Consider the following 19,582-nt stretch of genomic DNA (forward strand, 5'->3'; position numbering starts at 1 on the left):
TATTTTGTGAATTTTGTAATTCATTTTTGTACAATTTTGTAATTTGTAGACTTGAAAACGGTTCTGACGAAGTCAACCGAAATATCGGAAAATAAAAAAACAAGAAACCAACAAATTTAAGTTTAATTTATAGGCCTATAGCCGAGATTATGAGATAAAAAATCATAAAAATTAAAATAAAAAGGTCAACAATATCAACAAAAAACACAAATTTTATTTCTATAGAAAATTTTGTTAAAATTTTAAATCTATAGAAATTTTTGTAAAATTTTTACAACTATGGAAAATTTATTTTCATAGAAAAATTTTTTCAAAATATTATTTCTTTGGAAATTTTTTAAATTTTTTACTTCTATGGAAAATTTTGCAAATTTTTACTTCTATTGAAAATTGGTAAAATTTTTACTTGTATGGAAAATTTTGTCAAGTTTTTATTCATATGGAAAATTTTGCCAAAATTTTATTTCTATATAAATGTTTGTCAAATTTTTGCGACTATGGAAAATTTACTCAAATTTTTATTTCTATAAAAAATTTTGGCAAAACTTTATTTCAAATTTTTATTTCTATAGAAAATTTTTTAAAAATATTTTTGGTTTTAGTCCAGCTCGAGGTATTAAATGAAAAAAAAACTCTAGATGTTGTTTATTTGAGTTTTATTTTATTGAAGCCAATATTTCGATTTGACATCGTCAATCTTCATCAGGGCCAGGTTTTTTAATTTTTTAAAAATCTTACTTCTATGAAAAATTTTGTAAATTGTTACTTCTATGGAAAATTTTGTCAAATTTTTATTTCTATGGAAAATTTTGTCAAATTTTTATTTCTATGGAAATTAAGTCAACATTTTATTTCTATAGAAATTTTTGTCAAAATTTTACCACTATGGAAATTTTTTTCCATAGAAAATTTTATTTCTATAGAAAATCTTGTCAAAATTTTATTTCTATAGAGAATTTTGTCGAAATTTTATTTCTATAGAAAATTTTGTCAAAATTGTATTTGTATAGAAAAATTTGTCAAAATTTTATTTCTATAGAAAATTTTTTCAAAGTTTTATTTCTATAGAAAAATTTGTCAACATTTTTTTTTAGAAAATTTTGTTAAAATTTTTCAAAATTTTATTTCTATAAAAACTGTGTTCAAAACCAATATCTCAGTGTTACCAGAGACCAGGGAAATGTGTGCATTCCTAGATGTTAACTTGAAAAGTGCAAACAACATATTGATTCTATTGGAGGATTCAACTTTAATAGCTTACGTCCTCTTAAATCAAAAATTCTAGTAGAATTTCAATTAAAAAGGAAAATATTCAAGTCATATTTTGTATCATATTTCATGGTTTATAATCAACTATTTTTATAAAACATAAGCTACATTTTGCTAGCTCGCCTCTTCAATACCTAGAGTTGGCGTTGAGGCCTTTATTTTTTGTGAATTTGGTAAAATTATGAAAAAATATTTACATAAAAAAATTGTTTCTTTGCTTACGTCAAACTAAAATATGTTTTAGGAAAATTGATATTGAAAAATAACAGACAATTTTTAATTTCAGCCAATTCATTTAAATTTTTAAGAGCATTTTCAGTTGTATCAGTATTACTCTACTTACCCTTAATATACTCGTGCGACAACTATATTTACTAACTAAATACTCTGGGTATAATTTCTGTGTCTTTCAATATCTTTTTGGTAAAAACAACTTTCTTTGAGTGTAGAAAGTTCAATATCAACATATAATGTAATTGAATTATAATTCAAAACGTGTAATTCTCTAAAATCATATAGAACACTTGTGCTAACATTTGTACATTATGAACTCTTACATTCTTCATAATCACACAAATTGACAACACTGATCTCTCAATGATGTTATATGCTTACCAACGTGGTGAGCGATAAATTATTTCTCCATATCATTGATTGACAGTTTTCTCATGTCATGTTCTAGTTATTTTCCCTCTCACCCAAAAGCTACATGAACCTTATTGAGTGACAACGCCAACAACAACAACGCCAATAATCATAATCATTTTCATTCATTTATGAGAGAAAAAATGAGTGTAAGTGAAAACGACTACCGAGGAGGGATTGTGTACCAGTGTTGGATCCGAATGGTCCGCTTGATGGAGCTGGAGCTAAGTAACGAATTAAACTACATATGTATGCATCTGTACATATTAAATTGGTCACATTTCTTTCTTAGTGGGCAGGCGGCAATCAGACGTCAACAATATTCAACGCCGGCATTGAATCGCCAAATTATCAATCTCGCAAGCGCGGTTCGGTTTACTTTGCAGTTCTATCTTAACGGGCGGCGAGAGTAGTCGTTGGTCGATTTGTTTGCTCGTGAAATCGTTAAATAGGCGTCGTTCGCCAGATTACGGGAATTTAGCCATAAGGCCCCCCATCAAAACAAAACAAACATATAACGGTCGTAATACAGATATTCCTTTTGTATTCGTATTATCGATTAATCTTAACGACTAACCTGTCAGTAAAAAGTGTTGCTCGAATTTCGATCAAAGGAAAAATAACCACAATAGAAACCCAATCTTTAGTTACATTGTATACATACTTAGCAAATGCGTAATGTAAATTAATTTTGATTTACATCAAATAAAATAAAAACAAAACAACAACAACAAGTGTCGCGATAATCTTGAGGAAACTAATAACAATAACAAAGAAACCAATAACAATAGATTTGAAATCTGAGAATCTTGAGAGATTGGAAATTGTATGAAATATACATATTGTTTATTTCTAAATAAATAATATAGGTGAGTTTATATTTTTTTTATTACAATCGTAGTCAAAGACAGTAGTAGATGAGAAATTGACCGACATTATACCAAATGTTCTATCGAAAATATACATGTTTGCAGTTTTTAATTTTATTATTTGTACACTCTCCACCATAGGATGTGGTGAATTTATGAATCGATCTAGCGATGTATGTCTATTGAAATCACTCTAATTTCCAAACGAAACTAACTGTCGGCTGGAAACATGGCATTAGTAGTTGTTATTGATGAAGATCGGTTGTTATTGGTTTATAGCGGACCATATATAATTTGTGTTGCTTCCTGGAAGTAAAAATTTCATCCGATCCGGTTGACCAACCAAAATTGGTCCATAAATATATATAGCCCCCATATAAACCGATCCGTAGATTTGACTTCTGGAGCCTTTAGGAGGAGCCATTTCATCAGATCAGATTGAAATTCAGTAGATGATGTTAGTAAATGATTTGACTTCAAGAGAATCTTGGAAGAGCAAATTTCATCAGATCTGATTGAAATTTGGTACGTGGTTCCAGCAAACGCTCTCTCATATTCATGTAAAAATTGGTCCTTAATTATAAGTAGCCATCATATAAAAGCGATCCCCAGATGTCGGGGGCATCTGGGAGGAACAAATTTCAACAGATTCGTTTTGATTACTACTTTGGTCCGTTTATTAGTTTCTTAATATTTCCCATATGATTAAGCTATCAGACCTAAGGTTGTTTTCCGCAAATAAAAAGACTTATTTATTTTGACAATTTTGGTTTGGTTCCAAATTCGGTTGAAATTTGGTACGTGAACTCGAACAATCATTAAAAAAATTTTTATATATAGGTCCATAATTATATATATAGTCCCATACACAGAAAAAATTTTCACGAAAAATTTTCCAATTAAAGTCTTAATTGAGTTTTAAAAAATATTCAATTAAAAATTTAAACGATTCAACAATTTTTTTAATTTAAACAAAATCAATCACAAAAATTAATAGTATCAATTATTTCTTTAATGTATACTATTCATTGTTGTGGTTGAAGACATTTCAATAAAAAAATTAATTAGATCAATTAATTTCGTGATTGAATCAAAAAAAAATATTTTGTGTGTATTATTAGTGGATCTTTTAGACCGTTCTGGAAATTTTAACCCAATCCAGTTGAAATTCGGTGCTAGGTGTCAGTATATGCTGTCTAATAGCCATGCAAAAATTGGTCCATAATTATATATCGTGTCTTCTATATAAACCGATCAAGAACTAATGTCTGCAATTTTAATCTAACATATATGGACTAACTTAGAATTTATAAGACATTGTCAAGATGTTTTAAGATACACAGAAACATTCAGTCACGAAATTAATTATTCCAATTGAAATTACTTCAATCACAAATTGAAAATTAAAAATATTCTTGATTAAAAATAATCGATTTTTCGACGCTTTCAATTAAACACAACTGTCTGTAATAGAATTTATTTATTTTCAAATACATATGTTTTTATTTGGAAATATTTTTTAATTAATTAAAATTTTAATTGAAATAATTATTAGTTTAATTAAACCGTACAAATTTTCAATCATTTTCTTCATATTTTCTTCAATCTTTTTGACTTTATTTGTAAATTTGATTAAAAAGTTAACCGTACCAGTTAATTTTTTAATTGATAACTTTTTTAACATCAATCAAATTTTTAATTGGCATTATTTTGGTGATATGGGTTTCTGTGTATTGCTATCGGCAACGATTACTGCCACAATCCAAGTAAATTCGATGACAGTGTTTGGTATAACCTTGTATGAAATCCATGGTTGAGGGTACACAAGATCCGGTCTGGCCGAACTTTCAACCGTTTGTTTGGATTAACTACTCGCAATTAATGTTAATTTGTGAGTAAGAAATGAAATTTGTAAGTAAAAAATGAACAAGTATATACGGACGTAAGTTCGGCCAGGCCGAATCTTATGTACCCTCCACCATGGATTGCATAGAAACTTTTGCTAAAGACTGTCATCCACAATGGAATTACTTGGATTGCGGTAACACTTGCAGATGGCAAGATATCTTAAAACTTCTTAACAACTTCTTTTCAATTGTAAGTTAGTCCATATGGGGTATATATTAAACAAAATAGGCTGATTAAAACGTAAATAATTCAGTTTGACAAAATTTTCTATAGAAATAAAATTTTGACAAAATTTTCTATAGAACTAAAATTTTGACAAAATTTTCTATAGAAATAAAATTTTGACAAAATTTTCTATAGAAATAAAATTTTGACATAATTTTCAATAGAAATAAAATTATGACAAATTATGTATGGAAATAAAATTTTGACAAAATTTTCTATAGAAATAAAATTTTGACAATATTTTCTATAGAAATAAAATTTTGACAAAATTTTCTATAGAAATAAAATTTTGACAAAATTTTCTATAGAAATAAAATTTTGACAAAATTTTCTATAGAAATAAAATTTTGACAAAATTTTCTATAGAAATAAAATCTTGACAAAATGTTCTATAGTAATAAAATTTTGACAAAATTTTTATAGAAATAAAATTTTGACAACATTTTCTATAGAAATTAAATCTTGACAAAATGTTGCATCGTAATTTTTATAGAAATAAACTTTTGACAAAATTTTCTATAGAAATAAAATTTGACAAAATTATCCATAGAAATAAAACTTTTAACAAAATTTTCTATAGAAATAAAATTTTGACAAAATTTTCTATAGGAATAAAATTTTGACAAAATTTTCTATAGAAATAAAATTTTTGCAAAATTTTCTATAAAATAACATTTTGAAAAGATTTTCTATAGAAATAAAATTTTGATAAAATTTTCTATAGAAATAAAATTTTGACAAAATTTTCTATAGAAATAAAATTTTGACATAATTTTCCATAGAAGTAAAATTTTGAAAAAATTTTCTATAGAAATAAAATTTTGACAAAATTTTCTATAGAAATAACATTTTGGTAGAATATTTTGGGGATCGGCTATATATAACTATGGACCGATGTGAACCAATTTTTGCATGGTCATTAGAGACTATATACTAACATCATGTACCAAATTTCAGGCGCATCGGATGCTTCTCTTAGAGGATCCGCAAACCAAAACTGAGCGTCGGTTTATATGGGGCCTATACGTAAAAGGGGTCCGATATGGCCCGTTTGCAATACCATCCGACCTACATCAATTACAACTACTTGTGCCAAGTTTAAAGTCGATAGTTTGTTTCGTTCGGAAGTTAGCGTGATTTCAACAGACGGACGGACGGACGGACATGCTTAGATCGACTCAAAATTTCACCACGACCCAGAATATATATACTTTATGGGGTCTTAGAGCAATATTTCGATGTGTTACAAACGGAATGACAACGGAATATACCCCCCATCCTATGGTGGAGAGTATAAAAATAAAAAAAATATGATAAATCCTATTTTTTTTTTTCTTATTTGTAATATGAGTTGGGAACAAGGTCCGTTAACCGTTTGAAGGTATTTGGTACTGTATCATAAGTCTTTGTCATACACTGAAAGAAAAATGGAACAATATTAGAGAATTTATGAATATGGGGATAAATGTTTGGTCAAGTTAGGTTAGGTGGCAACCCGATGTAGCAGGCTCGCTTAGACTATTCAGTCCATTGTGATAGCACAGTGGCGAACTTCTCTCTTATCACTAAGTGCTGCCCGATTCCATGTTAAGCTCAATGACAAGGACCTCCTTTTTATAACCGAGTCCGAATGGCGTTCCACATTGCAGCGAAACCACTTAGAGAAGTTTTGAAACACTCTGAAATGTCAGCAGCATTACTGTGGTGGGATAATCCACCGCTGACAAAGAATAAAACTTTAATTTGAAAGAGAATTCTTTCTTAAGTGTATTATTATTCTAATTCTCCGCTTCTTTGGCTCGGAATCAATACCAAAATCGTTAGAGGAAGGACAAAATCTTTGAAAGAGAGCATGTCTTTTTTTCTGTGAAAAGACGGTCGCAGAATTACTCTATGCCGAGATATTGGTTCCATTCGTCGTTAAAAACTAATAACTTCCCGTCTCGGGATGCTAAAGTTTATTTTTACGAAGTACACTAATAGAAAAAGTTCCGTTATATTAACGAAATGTGTCGTTAAAAGTCAGCCAATGAAACAAATTCATTAATACAACGAAATTTTTCGTTATTAACATATAACGAATTTTCTGCTAATCAACGTAACATTTCGTACTATTAACGACTATTTTCATTGTATTAATGAAAATGTTTCGTTATATCAATGAACAATTTTTAATGAAATTTTCTTTGTGTGTACTTGTACACCGTATTCTTCGGATTTGGCCCCGTGTGGCTCCTTTTGATTTCAAACATAAAAAAAGTCTAATTACTAAAGGCAAAATATATGTATTGAATAGAGGCCTATTTTGCTAGCCTACCATTTTAATTTCCATTTTCCTGCTATATCGTTTTAATATTTTTTTTTTTTGGTAAATGTCCATGTTTCTACAAATATGGCCTAATTGTATTAATATGTAATTCACAATTACCGCAACTTTGTATACTCGTATAATTACAATTTAATGAATATTTTTATACGCCATTTTAGTTTTCTTATAAATATTTTGTAATTAATCTAAGAATTTACAGATTAGTACGTCATTCTAACTCTATATACAATTACACAAGAAGCTGTTTAATTGGTAACCAAAGATTTTGATCTTCCTTCAATTAAAAAATTTTTGTATGTAATGGTGTTGACATTTTTCCAAATGGTGTCATACACAACGTGACACACTGTGAGAATTATTTTTTTTATTCGAAATTGTCAATACGTTCGTACACATAAGTTCAATGTGAAGTAAAGCATGTTAAGATTTTTCGTACGATAACCCAAAATAGTACACCCTCTCGTTGGAAAAAAATGAACTAAAAGTAAAGAAATAACAACATTGGCGTGAAATCATGACCTTTTTAACCATATTGTAGTTCAATCAAACAAATTTTTTGGGAATTGTATGAAAAATGTCTTTTGCTATAGTTCATATTGAACTTATGTGTACGGTCATTGAACTTTGTACCCACGTTTAGTTCATGGAATGATTGAGATATACTTAAAAAAAGGAAACTACAAACAAATATTTTTTTGCCATAAAAAATAAGTTCAATTTAGTGTTAGTTTAACTACACAGAAAAAAATTTCACGAAAATTTTTCCAATTAAAATTTTAATTGAGTTTTAAAAAATATTCAACTAAAAATTTAATTGATTCAACAAATTTTTTAATTGAAACAAAAATCAATCACAAAAATTAATAGTATCAATTAATTTTTTAATTGGCCTTCAATTTTTTAATTTTTTAATTGATAGTATCATTTCTGTGATTGAAGACATTTCAATTAAAAAATTAATTGGATCAATTAATTTCGTGATTGAACCAGAAAAAAATTTTTTTGTGTGTACGGGATTTTTCGGTGCAGTACAGTGAAAACTCTCATACTTGGACACTCTGAAAACCGGACACCTCCCAAATGTGGACAGTTGTCTGGAGACGCTTGCTATATTAACACATTAAAATTAACCTTTCATACCTGGATACCTCCCAAACGTGGACAACATGTAGGCGACCGTGGGTGTCCACCTTTCAGAGGTTTCACTGTACTAGAAACTAGAACACACCTAAATTCTTTTATCGGTGACATTATCTCTTAAATAAAATCTCAAAACACTATTCCATATTGCAAATTTGAAATTTAAATTTTTGAATATGTATATCGGTCCGTAACACACTGGGCAAATATTAGACAGAAATCAAAATAGAATACGTATTCACAGTCAATCCGGCAAATATTTCTAGCTATTATTGCTTATATAACATCACGATAGGAGTATTTTCCAAAAATGTTATCCAGATATTTAAAAAAAAAATGGTTCTGTAAAAAAGTTAGACACTCATTTTGATCAAATATTTGCCTAGTGGGACCATACCCTTAGACGTACGTATCGCGTTTTAATTGCTGAAGAATTCTAATAATTTATTTCTCTTACCAGTTTTTATACCCTCCACCATAGGATGGGGGGTATATTAACTTTGTCATTCCGTTTGTACCACATCGAAATATTGCTCTAAGACCCCATAAAGTATATATATTCTGGTCGTGCACACAAAATTTTTTTTCTGATTCAATCACCAAATTAATTGATCCAATTAATTTTTTAATTGAAATGTCTTCAATCACGAAAATGATAGTATCAATCACAGTTTTAATTGGGCATAGAAAAAATTCTTGATTAAAGAATTAATTGATTTTTTCAGCAAATTTCAATTAATTTTTTAATTGATTCAATTAAAAATTTAATTGATGTTGATTGCAAAACTCAATTAATTTATTAATTAAAAAAGGTAACTATTTTTAATTACTTTCTGAATTGACTTAGAGTTTTTATTTGGATTAACAAATGATTGTTTGAAACACATTTTTAATTAAAAATTAAAAACAAATCAGCACTTTTTTAACTGAATTAGTCTTCCGAATTTGATTAAAAATTTTAAAATTTTCAATCATTGGCTTAATTAACTTAATGTTTCTATCAAGATTAAAAAGTTAATTGTATCAATTAATTTATTAATTGAAAACATTTTCAACTTCAATTAACTTTTTAATTGGAAATATTTTGGTGATATTTTTTTCTGTGTGGTGAAATTCTGAGTCGATCTGAGCATGTCCGTCCGTCCGTCTGTTGAAATCACGCTAACTTCCGAACGAAACAAGCTATCGACTTGAAACTTGGCACAAGTAGTTGTTATTGATGTAGGTCGGATGGTATTGCAAATGGGCCATATCGGCCCACTTTTACGTAACATATAGCCCCCATATAAACGGACCCCCAAATTTGGCTTGCGGGGACTCTAAGAGAAGCAAATTTCATCCGATCCAGATGAAATTTGGTACATGGTGTCAGCATATGATCTTTAATATCCATGCAAAAATTGGTCCACATCGGTCCACAATTATATATAGCCCCCATATTAACCGATCCCCCGATTTGGCTTGCGGAGCCTCTAAGAGAAGCAAATTTCATCCGATCCGGCTGAAATTTGGTACATGGTGTAAGTATATGGTATCTAACAACTATGCAAAAATTGGTCCACATCGGTCCATAATTATATATAGCCCCCATATATACCGATCACAAGATTTGACCTACGGAGCCTCTTGGAAGACCAAAATTCATCTGATTCGGTTGAAATTTGGTACGTGGTGTTAATATATGGCCTCAAACACCCATGCAAAAATTGGTCGAAATCGGTCAATAATTATATATAGCTCCCATATAAACCGATCCCCAGATTTGACCTCCGGAGCCCCTTGGAAGAGCAAAATTCATCCGATTCGGTTGAAGTTTGGTACATGATGTTAGTATATGTTATCCAACAACCATGCAGATTTGAAGCAAAATTCATTCGATCTGGTTGAAATTTCGAACGTGATGGTAGTATATGATATTTAACAGTCATGCCAAAAGTGGTCCATATCAATCCATAATCATATATAGCCCCCATATAAACCGATCCCGAGATTTGGTTTTGGAACCTCTTGGAGGAGCAAATTTCATTCGAGTCAGTTGAAATTTAGTACATTGTGCTAGTATGTGGCCGTTAACAACCATGCTTAACTAGGTCCATATCGGTCTATAGTTATATATAGCCCTCAGATAAATCGATCCCCAATCACACAAAAATTGGTCCACATCAAGTTCATAATTGTATATAGACCCCATATAAGCGACCCCCATATTTCTCTACCACGTATGGACTCACTTATATTATATAGCCCCCATATAAACCGATCCCGAGATTTGGTTTTGGAACCTCTTGGAGGAGCAAATTTCATTCGAGTCAGTTGAAATTTAGTACATTGTGCTAGTATGTGGCCGTTAACAACCATGCTTAACTAGGTCCATATCGGTCTATAGTTATATATAGCCCTCAGATAAATCGATCCCCAATCACACAAAAATTGGTCCACATCAAGTTCATAATTGTATATAGACCCCATATAAGCGACCCCCATATTTCTCTACCACGTATGGACTCACAATTTAGAAAACGATATTAAGAAGTTTTAAGATACCACAACCCAAGTAATTCGTTTGTGGATGACAGTTTTCTATGCAATCCATGGTGGAGGATACATACGGTTCGGCCTGGCCGAACTTACGGCCGTATATACTTGTTTTTTGATTTCATACAATAATTTTGTCGACCATAATGTTTTTGACTTTATATCGTTATGACGTTTATTTCTCGTTTTATTTGAAGATACGATAACTGACACGTGGAAAACAACAACAGGAAAAAAATATCACCAAAATATATCCAATTGAAAAGTTGTTTGAAGTGGAGAACGTAATCAATTAAAAAATTTGGAAAATTAATTAAAATTTATTTATGTAAATTTATATATGCATTAGGTAACAGTGGAAACACTATGTAAAATATGTCATAAAAAATATCATAAAAATTTTCCCAATTAAAATATTAATTGAATTTAAAAAAAGTTGGTTCAACAAATTTTTTAATTGAAACAAAAATCAATCACAAAAATTAATGGTATCAATTAATTTTTTAATTGGTACAATTAATTTTTTTAATTGACTTCGGTGATTTATACTACTACTATTTCTGTGATTGAGGACATTTCAATTAAAAATCAATTGGTTCAATTAATTTCGTGATTGAGGACAAAAAATAAATTTTTCTGTGCAGGGTTTCATTCATTTATTCATCATTTATTTTTATAGAAAATAGCATCTAGAGTTTGAGGCCAACATTTTTTTGCAGTGTATCATAAACTTACAAATTCAATCCAACATGTTGCAATAATTATTTCCACTATTTGCTCGTATATATTTACGTTTAGTTTGATTTATTTTTTTTTGCAAATTTATATAAGATGAAAACATTATTATCGTATAGGTCATGATTGAGATAATATAAATGTTAATAATATTCTAAATTATTGATAAAAATTCTAAAATTATAGCACATAGCTAAAGGCAAAAGATTGTTGTTTTTTCTTTGTTGTTTTAAAGTTGAATAATTATCATTTATGTGTCTTTAGAAAGTTAAGTTTATATTAGAGCTGAAACAAAACATTCATAATATAAACAGTAGATGTTTTATAGAAATAACTAATTTAAATATTATGCACATAGAATTGTTGTAATATTCGTATGCCATTGACCTTCTAAATAATGTTTAAAATATAGAATCTATATTAGATAGAAAATCGTAGATTACTGGCGTATATAAACAACTTTGGTTATAGATCGGTTCCTTTAGAGAATCGTAGATTACTGGCGTGTATAAACAACTTTGATTATAGATCGGTTCATATAGAGGCAATATTTAATTATGGACAGATGTGGATCGAATTTTTGTAATTGCAAGAGAGTAATTTGTTATTCAGATTAAAATAGTTCATACCCCACCCCCTTCCCATTCCATATACCCTCAGAATTTGTCGTTGAATTTTTGTGTTAAATTTATTTTTAGTTTATTAAAATTAAAGAGAAATTTTCCGAAAAGATATTATACAAGTTTTTCCTTCAAAATATGCAATTTTCATAAAGAACAGAAAAAAAAAAATTTATAACTTTTAGTTTTTACAAGTTTTCCTCAATTTGACAAAATATATTAACTTATCATGTATCATTTTAAATTAGTAAAATATTTTAGTTAACATTTTCTAAAATAAACTTACCTTCCTTTCATGGGAAATTCACTTTTTTGGGTGAACGATGGAGTGGGTATAGAAACATTGTGCCTCCGTTTGTAACGCATCGAAATATTGATCTTAGATCTCATAATGTAAATATATTCTTGGTCGTGGTGGAATTCTGAGTTGATCTAGCTATATCCGTCCGTCCGTTGAAATAACGTTAACTTCCGAAACAAGCCTTCGACTTCATAGGCGCAAGTACTCCGAAAGAAGAGTTTTTTTCTTTTCAGAGAAACGAAATTTTAGACAAACGATGTTTCTTTTGAAGCTAAAGAATTTTCTTTAAAAACAATTAAAAAAGATCAGAGATAATCGTTGCAATGTTTGTCATAAATTTTAGTTTACTTACAGGCACAGAAAAAAACATGTTTGAACATGGTTGCCGCAAACATTTAATGCTAATCTAGAGTATGTAATTGTCGCGAAAACCATGTATTTTGTCATTGTAAAAATAATTTTCGAGCGGAAAAAATATATGTTGGCAATAAGCATTTAAATGGTTCTCAAATGCCGCAAACATGTTCTATTATTTAAATGATAGAATTTGAGACCATTACATGGTCGGGAAAATCATGTACCTGACCATTAAATTTTTTTACTTTTTTGCAGAGAAAAAAGTATTTTTATAGGTTAGGAATAGACATGTCTAGAACCATTACATGGCCATAAAGACCATGTACATTTTTTCGTGACCATTTAATTTTTTAACTTCTTAGAACCATGTTCACTGAGCTAACATGGTTGCAGGTGAAAATGTTACATGGTCGCCGCAAAAATTGATCCTATCATATTATTTTGCTCTTCGAATATGATTGTGACAATCATGTTTCTTCTCTGCGTTTACTCTTAAAGAAAATGCTATATAAAAAAAGAAAATTTCGTTTGTCTACAATTTCATTCCGGAGGAAAGTAATTTTTCTTTATGTGTTGTTATTATTGATATAGGTGTGATGGCATTTCAAATGGGCTATTGTGCACCAGTTTTGGTTGTAATTCGACATATGGCGTCAGTATATCTTCTCTAAGTACCATACATGTTGGTCCTCAAATATATGTAAACCGATTTGGTTGTAATCCGACATGAGATGTCAGTTTCTGTCCACTAATTTGGTCCGTACCGTTCTATAATTATATATAGACCCTATGTAAATCGATCCGTAGGTTTGACTTCGTGAGCGCTCTGGAAACTGATTTTAATCGACTGTTCTCGGTGCGTGACGTTAGTATTCATTTTCGAGCAACAAAAAAAAAAACGGCCAATATATGTTACATTGTTGCTGATATGCAATGCTACAAAGTAAAAAAAACTGTCGGAAATAACCTTAAATATTAGAATCAGTTTAGATTTAGATTTGTTCCAATTGGCTACCTTATAGCCTTAAAACGGCTGGCAAAGCCTTCACACGAAATTATCTCTGCGGTATTTTGGCCCATTCCCGCCGAATTGCCAATCAACACTTTGATATTTTCAATGCCAACTCTACTCTCAAAAATGCTTCAAGATCAAAGGACCAACGAATTGAGATCAGGAGATTTTGGTGGCTGTTGTGCGGTAGAAATGATTGAACCTACTTTTAAAGTCATTCCTGCTTGATTAAAATCTGTTCAATGACCAGATTTTAATCAACCAGGACGAAAAGGTTTATCTGCTGAGTGGGCTTCAATACTGCCTTTAGGACATTTTACTAAAACAGTAAAATAGTAACAGGAGTTACTATCGGCCATTACCGCGGCCCACCATTATAATCGGGCCATTCTGGTGGCCAATCGAATGTGTGCATTTTCAGCTTACGTGTTTGGCAACCAAAACCGATCATTGGGTTTGTTCGAAAACTCTTCAATTTGGTATGTTATGGCTTCTCTTCAGAGAAACCTAAATTCGGTAACTGCTCACTTTTATACAAGCGAAGCTTTTTCTCTTTAAGTCTTTCCAGTCTAACGTTTCTTTTTGTGCATCGGAACTGCACGTTTTGGAACTTCATTGGAAAACCAAGCTCATCTTTCAAAACGTTCAGATCACGATCAAGTTTTCTACCACTATGGCATAGATTTCGAACAAATTTGTCCTTCACTTTCGGATTGCAAATGTTGTTGACGTTTCCTTTCGTTCACTTTTTGGACTCGATACAGTATCACGGTAACGAAAAATGGTACGAAAAAGAGATTTATTCACATTTAAATGCTAGAGGGTTCTAACGATATCCACCAGTGGTTGTCCATCCAAATATAAAGCAATCACACTAACGTGCTTGAATTCTATCACGGATAACTTTATATTCGAATTCATTCGATCAAAATGCCATTGTAGGCTTGTAAACAATAAAATTAACTGTCACAGGAATATATCTGTCAGCTGACAGACAAGGTTTAGAAATAATACCAACCTGCATGTGGTTCCAATTAGAGGTATGCGCGTGACTGAAATTTTACTCACACTCACGCATATTCACGAAGCAAAATGTTTATTCACGCACGCTCACGCACGATACGTGTTGTAGCCAATCCCACTAACGCGCATTCACGAAATGAAAACCAGTACTCACGCACGCTCACGCACGATTCACGACAATTTGCGTGATTCACGATAAATACACGAGACTCATGCCATTTTCCAAATGGAAATCAGCAAAGGTAACAAAATTAAAAAATAGAATAAAGTTCGAGAGCTAAATTAATTTCAGTTAACATATGAATTAAATCTTGATTTTTTTCGTGAGCGTGATTTTGCAGAAATTTTATTCACGCACATTCACGACACTTGCTTTGGATTTTGTTCACGACTCATGAGTGTCGATAATTTCGTGTCACGCGCACACCAGTAGTTCCAATACATGTCAGCCACTATGTAGTTATTATTTGATATAAGTCTGATAGTGTTGAAAATAGGTATCCGTCACCCAACAATAATGCAAAAATTGCACCGTATCGGACTATAATTATATATACGAGACCATTTAAAAAGCGATTGCCGGATTTGTCTTTTTGAGCCGTTTGAGCCGCAATTTCCATTCGATTTGGTTGAAATTCGATATGTGATGTTAATATCCGTCCGACTAGACTAGATACTAGGCCATATATAAACCGATCACCAGAATTGACTTCTCCTAGATGATCAATTGCATTCGATCCGGTTAAGTTTGGTGTGTGATGTCGGTATATGTCTCCATATGGACTGCCTTAAATTTTGGGAGACATCTGTTACCACAACACAAGTATATGATAATCTTTAGTTGAACTTTGTACGCAATCCATGGTATGTACTAAATAAGATTAGACCTGGCCAAACTTTCGTCCGTATATATGTCGAACCCTCCCATAACGTTAGCACTGATACGAATTTGTCATCCTAGTGGACTTAAAATTCCTTCTCTCCGTGTATATTTGAACATTTTATATCGCTTTAAATTTTAAATTCTTGCAGACACTCATTTCTAGCAGAAAACTTATCATGCCCTTGCTTTTTTTTTAATGTCGGACGAATTGTGACGACACGCAAAATGACATTCCTCCTCCCTCGCTACACGCACAGAAAAACCATGTTTGGACATGGTTGCCGCATCCATTTAATGCTTATCTAGAGCATGTAATTGCCGCGAAAACCATGTATTTTGTCTTTGTAAAAATAGTTTTCGAGCGGAGAAAAATGTATGGTGGCAATAAGCATTTGAATGGTTCTCAAATACCGCAAACAAGTTCTATCATTTAAATGATAGAATTTGAGACCATTAAATGGTCGGGAAAATCATGTACCTGACCATTCAATTTTTTTACTTTTTTACAGGGAAAAAAGTATCTTTATAGGTTCAGTATAGACATGTCTAGAACCATTACATGGCCATAAAGACCATTTACATTTGTTCGTGACCATTTCATTTTTTAACTTGTTTGCAGCGCAAAGAATTTTATAAAAACATTGAGCAGGTACACACGATTTTCATTTTGCGCGTCAGTCGTGTGTTGATTGTTTCTTGGAATGGACGGAGAATACGGATTTACTGTGTTTTGTGTTAATTTATTTATTCAGAAGTGACACGTGGTTTTATGTGAACACAAAAAAGGAAAGTGCAATTGAAAAAATGTACCTGTTTTTTGTTCCGCATTTTGCTATATGGTATCATTTATTTTTATTTGCAGTTACATGATGTCTGCGTTTGTACATTTGATGGGCACGATTTAAGTATGGAATAATTACTTATTGTTGACATTGAAATAAAATAGAGTGTGTAAAAATATATGATGTTTGCTTTAACGGCATTATAAATACAAATAAACAATGAATTAGTTTATAAATAAATAAAAACAAACAAATAAAGTTAATTTTGTGTTTTCTTTTCTCAAGTGGCGTCCTTTTTTCGATGACGAAAAAAGTTTTTTCATAAAGATCAAAACATTTTAGGTTGTGACCATGTTCTTTTAACTAGGAGAAAAACATTTTTAATGAATACCATAACATTTTAAATCGTGACCATTGTCTTTTTATTCAAACAAAATTCTTTTTATCAATATAATAACATTTTAGATGAGGACAATTACATTTTTCTTAGAACCATGTTCACTGAGCCAACATGATTGCAGGTTAAAATGTTACATGGTTGCCGCAAAAATAGCTCTTATCATAATATTTTGCTCTTCGAATATGATTGTGACAATCATGTTTCTTCTCTGCGTGTACTTGTTAGTGTTATTTTAGTTTATAAACACAAGATAAAGTAACGAACAAAAGGGGAAACAATTTACAAAAGTGTCCGAAAAATTGAGTTATCGGGACTACTGGATAGGCTGGACTAGCGAGTGTTCGGATTAGAGAGGTTATACTGTATAAACTGAGTGATCTAACTACGAATGCCGTCTTTTGGCGCCAAAACTAACCAACCATAACTACCTCCTACCAAACCCCATAACACTATCTGATATATATATTAACCTCTGTGTGTGTGTTTTCTAGGTGTACTCATGTGAAATTTATTTATAGACAATATTTTTATTGTTTATTGCAGGTGAAATAGAGTTGTTTTGTATTGCTTTTTTCTACTGAGTTATGATAATAAATACCTTCAATTGCATGGTGATGACGGTGATAAAAATGAGTGTTCCTCTTTTTTTTTGGAGTGTTAGACTAAGTACCATACTTAACATTGTTTGTAAACAATGAATTTGTGCGTAAAAGTAAATAATACAATAGGATTTTTTATTGGCACTTGGACACTTGTTGGTTATCATTGATAAGCAAATATTATTGTAGTATATAACTATATTGGAATAATGAAAAAACAGAAGCAAAAAACAAAAGCGATTACAACCAAAGCAAAATGTTAATCTCGCAGATTTCAGAATGAGCTAGACAAGGACCAAGCTAATAGGTGACTAATTCAATGTAGGTTTATAGTCTATGCGACAAAGATCATATGAGATAGAGTACACACACCTATGTATTAGTAGGTAGAGTTAATAAAACGCTGACAACTTTTCCGTATAGGTTAGGTTAGGTGGCAGCCCGATGTATCAGGTTCACTTAGACTATTCAGTCCATTGTGATACCACATTGGTGAACTTCTCTCTTATCACTGAGTGCTGCCCGATTCCATATAAAATACAATGACAAGGGACCTCCTTTTTATAGCCGAGTCCGAACGGCGTTCCACATTGCAGTGAAACCACTTAGAGAAGCTTTGATACCCTCAGAAATGTCACCAGCATTACTGAGGTTTTATATACAAAACTACACACAGCCATTTATGAATGCTTTTCTGTGTTCTCGCAAGAGTGAGCTCTTTGCTTGCTATCATACATGTGAACATGCCCATACTCATTTTGTTCTAACGGTATTTTTCGTATACTACTTATAGTTTTCGTACATATTATCATCGATGTGTGTGTCACCAGTCTTGTTATTTTTGTTTTTATTTTCATATCGACACCTGGCAAATATTTTCTCACCAAACAATTTGTTGGAAATTCAGGACGTTTCTACTGTTTCCTACGTCAAGCCTCTACAAAAACATCTCAACAACAAATGCCTCATATTCAATGAACAATTGATTTTACATACAAATAAAGTTGTATATATTTATTTTCTGTTATTTTTTATGCATGGTCGTAAAATAGTACCTTTAGAATTCTCCCACTTGGATTGGTTGGTGCGCTTGAGTAATGTTAAACGCCATTTGGACTCATTGTTAAGTATAGTCTAAATATGCCTGAAATAACGGATTGTCACTGTGCTAACATAACCTATAAATTTGCAATTGGAGATTAGTTCAAACATTTTACATAGAAATAAGTTAAAATTTCGTTTCGTTCATTCACTCTAAACACGAAATCTCGATTCTATTTTTATACCCTCCACCATAGGATGATACCCCCCATCTTTTAACTTTGTCATTCCGTTTGTAACACATCGAAATATTGCTCTAAGACCCCATAAAGTATATATATTCTGGGTCGTGGTGAAATTCTGAGTCGATCTGTAATGTTAAACACCATTTGGACTCATTGTTAAGTATAGTCTAAATGTGCCTGAATAAACGGATTGTCACTGTGCTAACATAACCTATAAATTTGCAATTGGAGATTAGTTCAATCATTTTACATAGAAATAAGTTAAAATTTCGTTTCGTTCATTCACTCTAAACACGAAATCTCGATTCTATTTTATACCCTCCACCATAGGATGGGGGGTATATTAACTTTGTCATTCCGTTTGTAACACATCGAAATATTGCTCTAAGACCCCATAAAGTATATATATTCTGGGTCGTGGTGAAATTCTGAGTCGATCTGAGCATGTCCGTCCGACCGTCCGTCTGTCTGTTGAAATCACGCTAACTTCCGAACGAAACAGGCTATCGACTTGAAACTTGGCACATGTAGTTGTTATTGATGTAGGTCGGATGGTATTGCAAATGGGCCATATCGGTCCACTTTTACGTATAGCCCCCAAATTTGGCTTGCGAAGGCTCTAAGAGAAGCAAATTTTGTCCGATCCGGCTGAAATTTGGTACAT

The 19,582-nt window shown here is 31.3% G+C and overlaps 1 protein-coding gene across 1 annotated transcript in view; it reads left to right on the forward strand.

Moving 5' to 3' along the window:
* The first annotated feature begins 2,202 nt into the window (after positions 1-2,202).
* Positions 2,203-19,582, forward strand: part of LOC142227099 (protein peste-like) — a 44,699-nt gene continuing 27,319 nt past the window's right edge. Inside the window, exon 1 of the mRNA XM_075297438.1 lies at positions 2,203-2,783. The gene's annotated coding sequence lies outside the window, so the exon portion shown is untranslated. The remainder of the gene's footprint in view (positions 2,784-19,582) is intronic.

Source organism: Haematobia irritans, chromosome 2 (assembly GCF_050003625.1).
Source record: "Haematobia irritans isolate KBUSLIRL chromosome 2, ASM5000362v1, whole genome shotgun sequence".
NCBI classification, from domain to species: domain Eukaryota; kingdom Metazoa; phylum Arthropoda; class Insecta; order Diptera; family Muscidae; genus Haematobia; species Haematobia irritans.